Genomic DNA, 16,443 nt, shown 5'->3' on the forward strand with positions numbered 1-16,443 from the left:
ATTGTAATAGCATCACAAAATTGAAATGAAATATTTTCTTATAATTCAAATTATAATTTTTATTTTTATTTCTTATTTGATGAATGAATATTACCTAATTTCTAAAACTTTGAGAGTTTTAGATAAAATAGCTGTTTGTCACTGATGTCTTATTTAAGTAAACTGATCACAGCTTACGTAGTTTATTTCCTCTGGCATTTGCTGTTTTACAGGCTTAGCATATGATCAATTTTAATAAATGGTACAGTGATATATACTATGTATTTCTTGTGATGTGATTTTTAAATATAGTCAGTTAGGTTACATTTGTTGATTCAGTTCAGTTCCGTTCACTCGCTCAGTCATGTCTGACTCTTTGCGACCCTATGAATCACAGCACACCAGGCCTCCCTGTCCATCACCAACTCCCGGAGTTCACTCAGACTCATGTCCATAGAGTCGGTGATGCCATCTAGCCATCTCATCCTCTGTCGTCCCTTTCTCCTCCTGCCCTCAATCCCTCCCAGCATCAGGGTCTTTTCCAATGAGTCAGCTCTTCGCATCAGGTGGCCAAAGTACTGGAGTTTCAGCTTTAGCATCAGTACTTCCAAAGAAATTCCAGGACTGATCTCCTTTAGAATGGACTGGTTGGATCTCCTAGCAGTCCAAGGGACTCTCAAGAGTCTTCTCCAACACCACAGTTCAAAAGCATCAATTCTTCGGCGCTCAGTCTTCTTCACAGTCCAACTCTCACATCCATACATGACCACAGGAAAAACCATAGCCTTGACTAGACGGCCCTTTGTTAGCAAAATAATGTCTCTGCTTTTGAATATGCTATCTAGGTTGGTCATAACTTTCCTTCCAAGGAGTGAGTGTCTTTTAATTTCATGGCTGCAATCACGATCTGCAGTGATTTTGGAGCCCAAAAAAATAAAGTCTGACACTGTTTTCACTGTTTCCCCATCTATTTCCCATGAAGTGATGGGACCAGATGCCATTTTCTTAGTTTTCTGAATGTTGAGCTTTAAGCCAACTTTTTCACTCTCCTCTTTCACTTTCATCTAGAGGCTTTTTAGTTCCTCATCACTTTCTGCCATAAGGGTGGTGTCATCTGCATATCTGAGGTTATTGATATTTCTCCCGGCAATCTTGATTCCAGCTTGCTCTTCTTCCAGCCCAGCATTTCTCATGATGTATATAAGTTAAATAAGCAGACAATGCTCAAATTTCTGCTTACTAATTTTTCATCTGCTTTTTTGTTGCATCACTGGGACAGATTTGCTAAAATAACCCATCGTGTGGTTTTTGTCTATACTTTGGCTATTTTCACTTTCAATACTTTGATGATATGTGTTTAATTATATATAACTTTAGAATAGGTTCATCTTGTGTATTGAAACTTTAATTGTTATTGTTAATTGTTATCAAGCATCTCATTTTATCCTTTATGATTATGTCTTAAAATATATTTGTTGAAAATTAGTATATCTATGCAAGCTCTCTCTCCCTGGATGAATCATCACATTTTCTTTATTTGAAAATAGTTTGAAATTTTAAAGTATTTTCACTTTTAAAGATATTTTCCTGGCTATATAATTCATCTCATAAGTTTTGGAAAATTCGTGAGCACTCAGTCTTCGCCAATTGCTTGTTTCTCTTTCTGCTTCCTCTTCATTTCAGATTGCAACTGTGTTTCCCACATGTTCAGCTCATGTCTGTGTTTTCTGTCATTTTTTTTTCCTTGTGTGATTTTGTCTGAATTTTCGTTGTATCTATCTTCTGGCTTATCATCTAGACTTTGTTGTTTTTAGAGCTCTATCAAGCTAATATTTAATCATCATTTGATTCATACCATTATAAATTTATTTACATTCTATTCATGTGCACACTTAGATCCTTGACACGACCTGCATGTATGAGCTCTCAGTTCTGTAGGCTGAAACTCCAGGTGGTTTTGATTGGATTTTCTGTTTAGGGTCTCATTGGGTCAAAATCAAGGTGTTGGCACTGAGCTCTCATCTGCAGGCTCTGGAGAAGAATCTGATTCTAAATTCATTCAGGTTTTGAGTTCAGCTGCTTGCAGTTGAAGGACAGAGGTCCCGGTTTCCTTTCTGGCCAGCAGATGGGGGCTTTCAGATCCTAAGTTGCCCACATTCTTTGACATGTGGCTCCTTCCAAGTTCAGAGCCAGGAACAGTAAGTTGAATTCTGAATGTCACGATTTGAATGTCTGTCTTCCTCTTCTACTACTGACAAAGAAAATTGTTTTTAAACTGTCCATGTGGTTAGATTAGTCCCACCTGGATAATCTTCTTATTGTAACATCAGCTAATTAGTAATTTAATTACATCCCTTTGCCATGTAACCTAACATCATTGCAGGAATAATGAGAGATGGAAAATGTCATGGAGCCCTCTAGAATCCTGTCTACCACAGTTCATTGCAGATACAGAATTTCCATTTGAATTTTCCCTAAATTCTCCAACTTTTTGTCTTGTTTCTTTCTTTTTTTTTTGATTTAAATTAATTTTGTTTTATTTTTTAAATTTACAATATTGTATTGGTTTTGCCATATATCAAAATGAATCCGCCACAGGTATACATGTGTTCCCCATCCTGAACCCTCCTCCCCCCTCCTTCCCCATACCATCCCTCTGGGTCGTCCCAGTGTACCAGCCCCAAGCATCCAGTATCGTGCATCGAACCTGGACTGGTGACTCATTTCATATATGATATTATACATGTTTCAATGTCATTCTCCCAAATCATCCCACCCTCTCCCTCTCCCACAGAGTCCAAAAGACTGTCTTGTTTCTTAAACGTATTGATTCATCATAGTCATTTAGAGAAAGAGGCTGATTACCGCAAAGTGTGAGTTACCTTAAACGTGTTTTTCTGTAGCTTCACTTTTCCCCCCATGCTTGGCTATTTTTTTTTTTTAATGCCTTTCATTGTGTATAAAACATGATAGATTTAGTTAGAGGCACTGGATGACTTTATCTTCCCTCACAGAGGGTGTATTTATACTTTTTATTTTATCAGACATTATGGCTAGCAAAATTCATCTGAGATTGAGTTGATGTTACAAGGTTTAAATCTTTAAAAGGAATGCTCTCACTAGGATTTATCTAATTCCTATTTTTTTTTAGTATTATGTATTATGGCCTGTGATGTTTATCAACTACTTCCTACTAGATGAAACCTGAGAGTCAAGCCTCATCTCCTTCTTTAGAAACTGCTCAGGGTCCTACTCCACTTGCTTAGTTGCTTGTAAGCTGTTTCCAGCTCAGTTTTTCTATCTCACATCCATAGTTTTAAAATTATTGAATGCATCAAAGAATGAAGTATTATGAAATATTGGGCTCCACCTACTTGACTGATTTTCTGTCCCTGATTTGAATGTCTTTGGGCTTCCCTGATAGTTCAGTTGATAAAGAATCCGCCTGCAATGCAAAAGACCCCGGTTCAATTCCTGGGTTGGGAAGATCCTCTGGAGAGGGATAGGCTACCTACTCCAGTATTCTTGGGCTTCCCTAGTGACTCAGCTGGTAAAGAATCTGCCTGCAATGTGGGAGACCTGGATTCAATCCCTGGGTTGGGATGATCTCCTGGAGAAGGGAAAGGCTACTTACTCCAGTATTCTGGCCTGGAGGAGTTCATGGACTGTATAGTCCATGGGGTTGCAAAGAGTGGAACATGACTGACGGACTTTCACTTTCACTGAGTGTGTCTTCTCTTCATTGTATTGATAGCTATCTGATGTCTCAAACAGTTAAATAAATAACTGCTTAAATAAATCCAGATTATCTAGCTGACTTTAGAGATTTGACAAGTGAATATACACAATGTAATCATCACCACAAAATGAAGACATAAAACGTTTCTACCATCATGAAAGATATCTATGTGATAATCCCCAGTTGTCCCCCATACTCAACCCCAGAATCTCATTGATCAACTGGCCATCACTATGGATCTGTTTTTACAGAATTTCACATAAATGGGATTCCACAATAAGATTTTGTTTTGTCTTTGTTTTTCTGACTACTTATTTCAATGTAACTTTTTAAAAAAATTCATTCATGTTGCTACTTGTATCAGAAACGTATTTCTTTTTATTACTGAGTATTATTCCATTGTATGAAAGAGTTTATGCATTTATCTAGTGACAAATATTTGTGTTTGTTTCAATTTTTATATTATGAATTAAATTGCTTTAAATATTTTTGTGCAAGGTGTGGCAGACATATGCTTTACTTTATCTGGAGTGGTGGTACTGGGCCTTAACGTAAGCGTATATTTAGCATAATAGAAATGGTCCACTGATTATCAAGTAGTTCTATTGTTTTACATTTTCAGCAATGATGTATGAGAATTGCAGTTGCTCTGTATCCTAGTCAGCATTTAGTATTGTCAGCATTTTAAATTGTAGCCCTTTTAGTAAGTGTAATGACATCACAGTATGTCTTTAACTTGCTTTTTCCTTAAGAATAAAGTTGTTGAGCATTTTCCCATGTTCATTGGCCATTTGTTCACATTCTTTGCAGTAATATATGTGTAAATAATTGCCACATTTAATTGAGTTTTTAGCCATGTATCGACTATTGAGTTGTTAAATTTCTTTAAACATTCTAGATGATATTTTGGATATAAAAATTATGTATTTTATTTTTCATATGATTAATTAATTCTATTTACATCTGGTGCAAAATCTATCCAGATAATGCTTTGCTCAGAAAATATGGTTTTATAAGCTTTGTCAAATCTGGGAATATTTTTATAAGACACAAAAATATCTCAGGGTTAACTTATACTTTTGTTTTTACCCAGGCTGCTACTCTGCAGGATAAAAAGATGAAATAAAACATAAATTACTAGTATTTGTATTTTTACAATATGTAAAATAAAATAGGGGGAAATAGATGGGGAAACAGTGGAAACAGTGTCAGACTTTATTTTTCAGGGCTCCAAAATCACTGCAGATGGTGACTGCAGCCATGAAATTAAAACACGCTTACTCCTTGGAAGGAAAGTTATGACCAACCTAGATAGCATTTTCAAAAGCAGAGACATTATTTTGCTAACAAAGGTCCGTCTAGTGAAGGCTATGGTTTTTCCAGTGGTCATGTATGGACGTGAGAGTTGGAATGTGAGGTCCAACCAGTCCATTTTAAAGGAAATCAGCCCTGGGATTTTGCTGGGAGGGATTGGGGGCAGGAGGAGAAGGGGACGACAGAGGATGAGATGGCTGGATGGCATCACTGATTCGATGGACATGAGTCTCAGTGAACTCCGGGAGTTGGTGATGGACAGGGAGGCCTGGCGTGCTGCAATTCATGGGGTTGCAAAGAGTCGGACACGACTGAGCGACTGATCTGATCTGATCTGATCTGAAGATAATAAAATACAAAATTTAGTCACGTAATAAAGAGGTGACTCAATGACTACAAGGCCTAATTTTTTTGTGTGCATACCACAGAGTTATATAGAAAAGATTTAGAATAAATGTAAAAAGATTTTTTATTGGCTCTTCATCTCAGTGATGTCATCCATATAATTGTAAAACATAACGTTGCAGAAAAAGCATACTATGAAGGACTAAGGAAATACACTCAGCTTCTGTTATGGTCATTGTCTTAAGCTGTATTTCCTTAGTTTTATAAACATTGAGTTGAAATAATGGTTCTGAAATATTCTCCTATATTAACATTTTCATCAAGACTTCATCAAGAAGATTGATTGAAAGGGATTCTCTTATTTTATACACCCACCAAATCTTAACTGAGAACTAGAATGTAAATTTTAACCAGGCAAGCATTTTTGTTTATTTTATTTATTTGTATATTCTGAAAGCCCAGCACAGATGCTTACATTAAAAACACACAAAAAATTCACTGAATATTTGTTGAATGAAGGATGAGGGAACTTCCCTCATAAAATTCAGATATTAAAGATTAAATGAGAAAAAATAACAAAATAAAAACTAGTATTATCAGGAGGTCCTCATGCTCTAAAAATCTGGAGACTGCTCACTTCTGGTCTAATGAATTACAGGATTTTTATGGATATCTAGAAAATGATGTCTTTTTGGCTAGATACATATTTCTTCAAACCTCGGATGAAGAGGAAAATTTTATACATGTGGTCCTACATATATATTTTATTAGTACCAAAAAATAAAAGTACCCTTCTGGCATTTGACAAATACTATCAAAGTGAATAAATTGGGAATTAATCACATGTGGTCATTAGGACTTGATGTTTGCTCATCTATACTGAGACTGAAATCAATCAAATGAACCAGTCTGTGTGCAAAATGTCAGTTGATTCTGGGCTTGCAAACAATAAAGCTAATAAAATTACTTTTATTGAGCCCAGATATTATTAAATTAATAAAATACATGGGGAAGGGCTTTTAAAAATCAATTTTATTTCCGTACTCATTTTTTAACTAAATAAAATTAAATTCAGGCTTTGCTCTTATGCTTTTGTTTTCCTGTTTGTCTTGCTGTACACCTTGATACATTGATATTCTTACTTGATCTATTGCAATAACCTTTTAACACGTTTGCCTGTCTTGAGAGTCTCATCCATTCAATTTAGCTCAAATGAACGACACCACCTCAGTCTCTTCTGAACAAAAACCTGCAGGGACTCCTCATCACATAAAGAACATAGTCCAAATCCCTCTTCTTTTGAGAAGTGATTCCTGTGGCTTCTGGTGGTGGTGTTTTTTCGCTAAGTTGTGTCTGACTCTCTTGTGACCCCATGGACTGTGTAGCCCACCAGGCTCCTCTGTCCATGGGATTTCCCAGGCAAGAATACTGGAATGGGTTGCAATTTCCTCCTCCAGGGGATCTTCTTGATCCATCTACCTGCCTCTTAAATATATTTCAAACACAGGTGTTTCTCTCCATCACTGCTCCCAACATCACTGTTCAGTCTTCCTCCTTTGGTTACCTGGATCATTGCAGGAGAAACCTCCATAACACTGCTTACTCTTGCTGTCCTCTACTTATACCATACGGTCTGTGCTATGCTAAGTTGCTTCAGTTGTGTCCGATTCTTTGAGGCACTATGGACTGTAGCCTGCCAGACTCCTCTGGCCGTGGGCTTCCCCAGACAAGAATACTGAAATGGGTTGCCATTTCCTCCTCCAGGGAGTCTTCCTAACCTAGGGATCGAACTGGAGTCTCCTGCACTGCAGGCGGATTCTTTACCACTGAACCATCAGGGATTCCCTGGTGAACTTGGAGACATAAATATTTAAAGGAGGGAGTCTCAGTTGTAAATGCAGCTAAGAATCCAGGAGTATAAAAAAGCTCCAGTGCCCATGCTCATCCCTGAATAAATTAAATAGAAATCTTGGTATAAATCCTTTTTTTTTAAAAAAAAATAAAATTCTATTCCACAGCAAGGATTGAAAATAGCCCATACGTTAAAGGACTCAATATGTGCAAAAACATAGAAATGTTAAAGGAACTTGAGTAAATGAATTTCACATAGTACACTTCACGTGGACAGCTGTAAAGATTAATTGAAGACCAGGAGATTAAGATAAAGTACCAAAAAGTAAGGCGATAGATGTAAGCAGGGGAAGAGTGAAAAAAAATATTTTTTTCAATTTATGTAATTATATAAATGAAAATCCACTGGAAAATTTTAAGCAGGAAATGGGGAATCTGATTAAGTGAGAAAATTACTCTGCTAACTGCAAGTAGAATAAATTATTGGGCTTAGACAGAACATGACTGTAGTCCTCTGTGACTATGACTTGGAGACTTACCTGTTGCAGGGGATAAAGACAGAAAAGCCTGTGGGAGACGCCAGGGTTGTACTTGCAAGGAGCTGTTTCTGAGTTTAGCTGTCTTACTTTAAATCTAAATTTTAGTATCTTTGTGACAAAAAGAATTTAGTTCACAAAATACATCTAAAATTAAGAATGATACAATCTTAGAGGTTCTACACTGCAAACATCCTTGTTTCAGTTTCCCAGCTTCTAAACCTAAATTCTGAGGCTCTGTCTCCACCTTGTATTCATCCCATGTAAGGTGTGATTACGTTGACACCAAGCAAGCACTTCCAGGTCAAAGGACACTGTTATCATGTGATTTTAAGCAGCCTTTTTGCTCTGGGCAATCCATTTACTAATGGAATGCTCATCCACACTATTGGGGGGAAATTCATACAGCTGTTTCTCTCATTTCTTTTGAACCTCAACAAGAATAAGTTTCTGAGGATGAAAGTACAAAATACAAACCCCATCTCACAAGAAGAAAAGCAAAAGTGTGCATACCTCTATGTCCTATACCTCAAGATATATAGATGTGTGTGTGTGTGTGTGTGTGTGGGTGGGTGGGTGGGTGTGCGTGCACCCGCACGCATGTGTACGTGGTCAGTCATGTCCAACTCTTTGCAACCCCATGGATTATAAACCACCAGGCTCCTCTGTTCATGGGATTTTACCATATCCTTCTCCAGGGGATCTTCCCAATCCAGGGATCAAACCCACATCTCCTGTGGTCTCCTACATCGCAGGCAGATTCTTCACCACTGAGCCACAGAGGAAGCCCTGTACCTCCAGGCTAACAAGGCTTCAACACTCCTTCTTACTGCAGGCTTGAGACTCAGGAGGTTCCACCAGCCGCATGAGATTGAATAGGGCCGCCCCTGAGCAGTGACCTTTCTTCCACCCCGTGGGAGACAAGAGCACAGGGTGCGTTTGGCCTCATGAGGGCCCTTCTATCTTGGTGCCCCAAGTGGCCAAGTTGCTGAGTGTTTCCCCTGCCAGCTCTTCACCAGCTAAGCTAACCTCCTCCACTGGTCCCATGTAGCTGAGTGTCCTGGGTGTTTTAGCTGGGACTAATCTCTCGTTCCCATATAGGGACAGGAATATGATCACGCTTCAGCCCACTAAGAAAAGCATAGGTGGGAAAGTAAAAACATTGCAGGTGTTCTCCCTAATGGACTCAAACACTGCAGCTTGTGTATACTTTTATTTGTGAGGTGTTTTTCTCTGTATATTTAGAAAAAGACTAGTGTAAAGCACTGCTGTTTAATTACTAGCAGGGCCAAAGGTTTCATTTGAATTCAAGATTATTCAAATAAAAACATTATAAATGAAGTGCTGTTTTCTGTCCAAACATGTAAGAACGCCTCTTCTTGCTGAGATCCAATGTTACAGAAGAATTATATGTTGTTTTTTGTGTTTGTACTGGATTTTTTTCTTTAGAATCAGGATTTCTATTAAACCACTCATTATTTTAATCATGCCTAATTTTAAGATAAAGCAAAACAGTGGAACACGCTTACATATGAGTATTTCATTTACACCAATACCAATTATCTTCTATATTAGTAATGGCAATATTATTGTTTTCCCGTCTAGTTGATAAAATCTGTGATTGTAATCAAAATTATTATCATGATAAAAATGTACATTAAAAGCAAGATTGCCGGAAGAAATATCAATAACCTCAGATATGCAGATGACATCACCCTTATGGCAGAAAGTGAAGAGGAACTAAAGAGCCTCTTGATGAAAGTGAAAGTGGAAAGTGAAAAAGTTGGCTTAAAGCTCAACATTCAGAAAACGAAGATCATGGCATCCAGTCCCATCACTTCATGGCAAATAGATGGGGAAACAGTGTCCAACTTGATTTTTTGGGGCTCCAAAATCACTGCAGATGATAACTGTAGCCATGAAATTAAAAGACGCTTACTCATTGGAAGGAAAGTTATGACCAACCTAGATAGCATATTCAAAAGCAAAGACATTACTTTGCCACCAAAGGTCTGTGTAGTCAAGGCTATGGTTTTTCCTGTGGTCATGTATGGATGTGAGAATTGGACTGTGAAGAAGGCTGAGTGCCGAAGAATTGATGCTTTTGTACTGTGGTGTTGGAGAAGACTCTTGAGAGTCCCTTGGACTGCAAGGAGATCCAACCAGTCCATTCTGAAGGAGATCAGCCCTGGGATTTCTTTGGAAGGAATGATGCTAAAGCTGAAACTCCAGTACTTTGGCCACCTGATGCGAAGAGCTGACTCATTGGAAAAGACCCTGATGCTGGGAGGGATTGGGGGCAGGAGGAGAAGGGACGACAGAGGATGAGATGGCTGGATGGCATCACTGACTCGATAGATGTGAGTCTGAGTGAACTCCGGGAGTTGGTGATGGACAGGGAGGCCTGGCGTGCTTCAATTCATGGGGTCGCAAAGAGTAGGACACAACTGAGCGACTGAACTGAACTGACTGAGGGACTTCTCTGGCAGTCCAATGGTTAAAAATCTGTGCTTCTGCTGCAGGGAATGTGAGTTCAACCCCGGTTTGGGGAATTAAGATCCTGCTTGCCACGAGGCATGACAAAAAAATCAAACCAAAAAACCTTACATTTACATATTACTTGTTACTTTTTGAGGTGAAGGTGAAAGTGGAGAGTGAAAAAGTTGGCTTAAAGCTCAACATTCAGAAAACGAAGATCATGGCATCCGGTCCCATCACTTCATGGGAAATAGATGGGGAAACAGTGGAAACAGTGTCAGACTTGATTTTTCTGGGCTCCAAAATCACTGCAGATGGTGACTGCAGCCATGAAATTAAAAGACACTTACTCCTTGGAAGGAAAGTTATGACCAACCTAGATAGCATATTCAAAAGCAGAGACATTACTTTGCCAACAAAGGTTCGTCTAGTCAAGGCTATGGTTTTTCCTGTGGTCATGTACGGATGTGAGAGTTGGACTGTGAAGAAGGCTGAGCGCCGAAGAATTGATGCTTTTGAACTGTGGTGTTGGAGAAGACTCTTGAGAGTCCCTTGGACTGCTAGGAGATCCAACCAGTCCATTTTAAAGGAAATCAGCCCTGGGATTTTGCTGGGAGGGATTGGGGGCAGCAGGAGAAGGGGACGACAGAGGATGAGATGGCTAGATGGCATCACTGACTCTATGGACATGAGTCTGAGTGAACTCCAGGAGTTGGTGATGGACAGGGAGGCCTGACGTGCTGCGATTCATGGAGTCGCAAGGAGTCGGACATGACTGAGCGACTGACCTGATCTGATCTGTTACTTTTTGAAGCATATGTTTATCATTAATCAGAAAATATTTATTGTGCAGCTACTTACTTCTGAGCACTGTACTTTAAATGTCAGGGACTGAGGTCAATTTGGAAAAAGACTTGAAATACCTGAAGTAGCATAACTGATTCAATGGATATGAGTTTGGGCAAACTCTAGGAGATAGTGAAGAATAGGGACGCCTGGCATGCTGCAGGCCATGGGGTTGCAAAGTATGGGACACGACTTAGTGACTGAACAACAACAACAAAATCACACTGTGATATTTTATTTATCCACTTATCTGTGTAAATATGTATAGCTTCTTTACCAAAAGCAGAGAGACAGCTTATCAGATAATATTGTGAAAACTGTCACAACTTTCTCAGATCTCTATCTTCATTCAGAATATTTAAAAGTCCAAGAAAATAATTTATAAGCATTTTCTTTTTCAAATGTACTGTATATCTTCTTGAATGAGGGAAAAGCAAAAAGAAAACAAAACTTCAAAATGCTCCTCAAAATACTCTCCTTTTAGTAATTATTCACTCACCCTATGATGGAGTAAGGAAACATTTGTGGTTGAGCAGATGAACAATGAGAAGAAAAAACAGGAGAGTTGGAAGGTACATTCAGGTAACAGGTAGTTGGGCAGGATGACTAGTTGGAGCTTTCTTTCCTTGGCTTGGTTAAGATGACCAAATTTTATTGTGAAAAATTTAGCAAAGATGGAGTGCATTAATCCATGTTGAAACATATGCATTTTAGCAAAGAATTGAAGACAATAAAGTTTGAAATTGTCTAAAAAGTACCCTGCAAAAGAAGAGCTACATGCCATCCTCATGGAAGAGTAATTCATTCATTCATTCATTTGCCTCTCAGTTCAGTTCAGTTTCTCAGCCATCTCCAACTTTTTGCGACCCCTGACTGCATCATGCCAGGCTTCCCTGTTCATCGTCAACTCCTGGAGCTTGCTCAAACTTATGTCCATTGAGTCGTTGATGGAATCCAACCATCTCATCCTCTGTCTTCCCCTTCTCCTCCTCTCTTCAATCTTTCCCAGCATCAGGGTCTTTTCCACTGAGTCAGTTCTTCACATCAGGTGGCCAAAGAATTGGAGCTTCTGCTTCAGCATCAGTCCTTTCAATGAATATTCAGGACTGATTTCCTTTAAGATTGACTGGTGTGATCTCCTTGTAGTCCAAGAGACTCTCAAGAGTTTTCTGAAACACCACAGTTCAAAAGCATCAATTCTTCAGTGCTCAGCTTTCTTTATAGTCCAACTCTTGTATCCATACATGACTACTGGAAAAACCATAGCTTTGACTAGACTCATTTGTCTCTAAGTGCATACAATTTTAGGTATCTTCACATGCTTCCCAGGTGGTGATAATGGTAAAGAATCTGCTTGCTAGTGCAAGAGACACAGGTTTGATCCCTGGGTCAGGTAGATTCCCTGGGGAAGGAAATGGCAACCCACTCAGGTCTTCTCGCCTGGAAAATCCCATGGACAGAGGAGCCTGGGGGGTGTCCATGGGGTCGCAAAAGAGTCAGACATGACTGAATACACACACACATCCCACATGAGTTTGAGAAGTGGTGATTAAAGTTTTGTCAATTCTAAGGAAGAAGTGTCTATAATTAATTAATGAACATGATGGGGGGTTGGATTCCCCGTTTCTTCACCTTCTTTTCTCCATTTTCCTACTTGTGTCTCTGGTGAAGTTCACCTGTTCTTAGGAGGGAGGTCTCTTCCTAATGACGCTCACATTTTTATAGAGAACAGTGCACACATGAAAGATGACCAACTTAAGGCATTAGATTTTAAGCCTTCAAATCTGTCTTTTGGTATGAAAAACAGCTTATTAAATGTCTTAATAATGCTCCTCACCTTCATAACGCTACATTTTCATTTGTATTTTAGAAATCTAAATGGCATAATATATCAAGAAAATATTGAAGGCAAAGTGAAATAAATAAATACAACTGCAGCTGAAAACTGTCTTGCTTAATTTTCTTCTAACTATTTTGTTTAGTGGTCCTTATGTGTATCATATAAGGACCAAAAGTACCAAAAAGCACTTCACTTTTTGCTGACATTGAATTGGTATAAATTTTAAATATTCTTAAATATGATCTTCCTTTGATGATTATATTAGTCAATAGCAGTAGCATTAATGATAAAACCAACATGCTTTGTTTATTTGAAAATGAAATTTAAATTTGGACACAGTTGAGGGAAGGAGAGGGTGGGGCAAATTGAGAGAGGAGCATTGAAATGTACACATTACCATATGTGAAATAGATAGTGGAAATCTGCTCTGTGACACAGGGAGCATAAGGCCAGTGCTCTGTGACAGCCTAGAGGGGTGGGATGGAGAGGGAGGTGGGAGGGAGGCTCAGGAGGGAGGGGACATATGTATACCTATGGTGATTCATGTTGACGTGTGGCAGAGACTAACACTATGTTGCAAAGTAATTATCCTCCAATTTAAAATAAAACAAAATTAAAGAAACTAAGTTGATATGCTATGTGGAAAGAGTTTATTTTATTGAGCATTTGTGAACATTCAATTTTTTTTTTTAATTCATTTTTTCAAGGTTTCTTTATTTTAAAGTCAGATCTTTTCACAAACAACTGAAATTATTCAAAGTGATTTTCAGAATAAATTTGAAGCACTAGTGGGAGCAGAATAAAAGAGCTTTTAGATAATGACAAGGAGGAGCCTTCTCAGAACTCAAGCTAATGAATTAAATTTGTTTAAGGCTTCCCACTTCTTGGGCTTCCCTTCTGGCTCAGCTGGTGAAGAACCCGCCTACAATGCTGGAAACCTGGGTTCAATACCTAGGTTGAGAAGATCCCCTGGAGAAGGGAAAGGCTCCACTCCATTATGCTGGCCTGGAGAATTGCATGGGCTGTATAGTCCATGGAGTCACGAAGATTCAGACACCACTGAGCGACTTTGACTCACTAAGGCTTCCCAGGTGGCTCAGTGGTAAAGAATTCACCTGCCAATGCAGGAGACACAGGAGACATGGGTTCAATCCCTCGGTCCGGGAAGATCCCCTGGAGGAGGAAATGACAACCCACTTCAGTATTCTTGCCTGGAGAATTCCATGGACAGAGGAGCCTGGTGGGCTGTAGTCCATGGGGCAGTAGTCAAACACGACTGAGCCACTGAATGTGCATGCATTTATCTTGGTATAATTACAAGTGGAAAATATTAGAATTAAACCATACATACAAAAATGAAAAGGATTCTAAGCATAGATAATCAAATATGATTTTTCTGTTTTAGAATTTTGTAACTAAAGCAATAGGTTTCTGAGGCTGTCATTCTTTCTAACAACTTAAAAAAAAATTCTGTTGGTCTTCATACCTGAATTCACAGTTATAATATTCTACAAACCCTAAATTTCACCAACAAAATGCTACAATACAAAAAATTGCTAAATGACTTAAAGAACTGAATTGTACCTACCATACGTATTTACTGTAATAATTCATTCATAATTATAGATAAGTAGCATTAATGTGATACAAGTGTTTAGTATGAGTCGCTTCATACAAAACCATAGTCACTCAAGGTTATTGATCTCTTAGGAATTAAGGTGTCCTTGGATCACAGTCTAAGAGTCACTGAGAAAGGATTTAGTAACCCATAAATTACCTGCAGACCACAATAAATGATCTTGAAAATGTTTTCCTTCATCATTTTATTGGAAGTCCCAAATATCTAATATTTGTTATTTGAAAAGGTGATTATGTGTTTAAATAAATGTAAATTATTCTTTCTGTCTATGGGAAGGATGCTGCAATTATCTATAATAGTAAGATTTCAAATATAAGATGAGGGCATTGTTGTTCTACCTATAAAAGTGTGATCCCAGTTTAAAAGGTTTCTCCTTTTGTGTTTACAGCGACTGTTTCACAAGGACACTGATCCCATGGAGAGACATGGTGCATAGAAGTCAGTGAACATTGAAAGAATCAGATACGAGGAATAAAGAGCCAGTTCAAATGAAGGAATGGTGTCCTCTTTAGGATACTTGTAAAGTAGAAATTCAGAGCTCTATTTGGATCAAAATTACTTCTCTAGGATAGAAATATTGAATCTAGTACTTGACACATATTTAGCATACATGAGGCACTCTATAAAGCTTATCCATGAAGTAGCAATCAGCTGTTACTCGAGGGGTTGTTGGGTCAAGCCCACCCAGGATGGCTTTAACTGTGTGATGAGATTTCTTAACCTTGTCCATGTGTTTTGGGACGTCCCCGGTGTCTCAGTGGTTTAGAATCCACCTGCCAGTGTGGGAGACATAGGTTTGACACCTGGATCAGGAAGATCAGTGGAGTAGGAAATGGCAACCCACTCCAGTATTCTTGCCTGGAAAATCCCGTGGACAGAGGAGTCTGGTGGGTTACAGTCCACGGTGTGGCAGAGAATCAGACACAAAGGAGCACACGCTAAGCACACATGAGCATGAATGACCCAGAAAACAGGTGTGTTAGTAACTAGAACGATCCAGAGGCTGTCTCAGTGTCTCCAGTGCCCTTGCAAGTTCTTGGTTTCTGGCAGAATTTGCAAAGTCTGTTTCCACTTCGTGGGGACTTCTGACTTCCCACCTTTTACCAGATCTTTCCCCACATTATGTTGAAACTAACTTTTTATTTTTTAATTTACTTTTAATTGGAGGATAATTGCTTTTAATTTTGGTTTCTGCTGTACAACAACATAAATCAGCGTATACATACATTCCTTCCCTCTTGAGCTTCCCTCCCACCTCACCTTCCTCCCACCCCTCTGGGTCCACACAGAGCTCTGAGTTGAGCTCCCTGTGCTGTACAACAGCTTCCCACTAGATATCACATGAAAAGATGCTCAAAATCTCTCATTATTAGAGAAATGCAAATCAAAACTACAATGAGGTATCACTTCACACTGGTTATAATGGCCATTATCAAAAAAAAAAATCTACAAACAATAAATGCTGAAGAGGATATGGAGTAGAGGGAATCCTCTTGCACTGTTGGTGGGGATGTAAATTGATCCAGCCAGTATCGAAGACAGTATGGAGGTTAAAAAAAACTAGGAATAAAACTACCATATGACCCAGCAGTCCCACTACTGGGCATATACCCTGAGAAAAATACGATTCAAAAAGACACAAGTGCCCTGCTGTTAACTTTTTACATGGTGGTCTTCTCTGTTATACTGTAAGCTATTTGAAAATAGATCAAAGTCTTCTTTTACATTGATCTCGTGCCTAAATGTGAAGGACAGGGAAGTCTGGCATGCTGCAGCCCATGGGGTTGCAAAAAGTTGGACTCAACTTAGCGACTGAACAACACAGGCCTCCTCCTTTGCCGAAGTCTTATTGTCTTATCCGACCTCATCACAGCCA

Source organism: Bubalus bubalis, chromosome 12 (assembly GCF_019923935.1).
Source record: "Bubalus bubalis isolate 160015118507 breed Murrah chromosome 12, NDDB_SH_1, whole genome shotgun sequence".
NCBI lineage: Eukaryota > Metazoa > Chordata > Mammalia > Artiodactyla > Bovidae > Bubalus > Bubalus bubalis.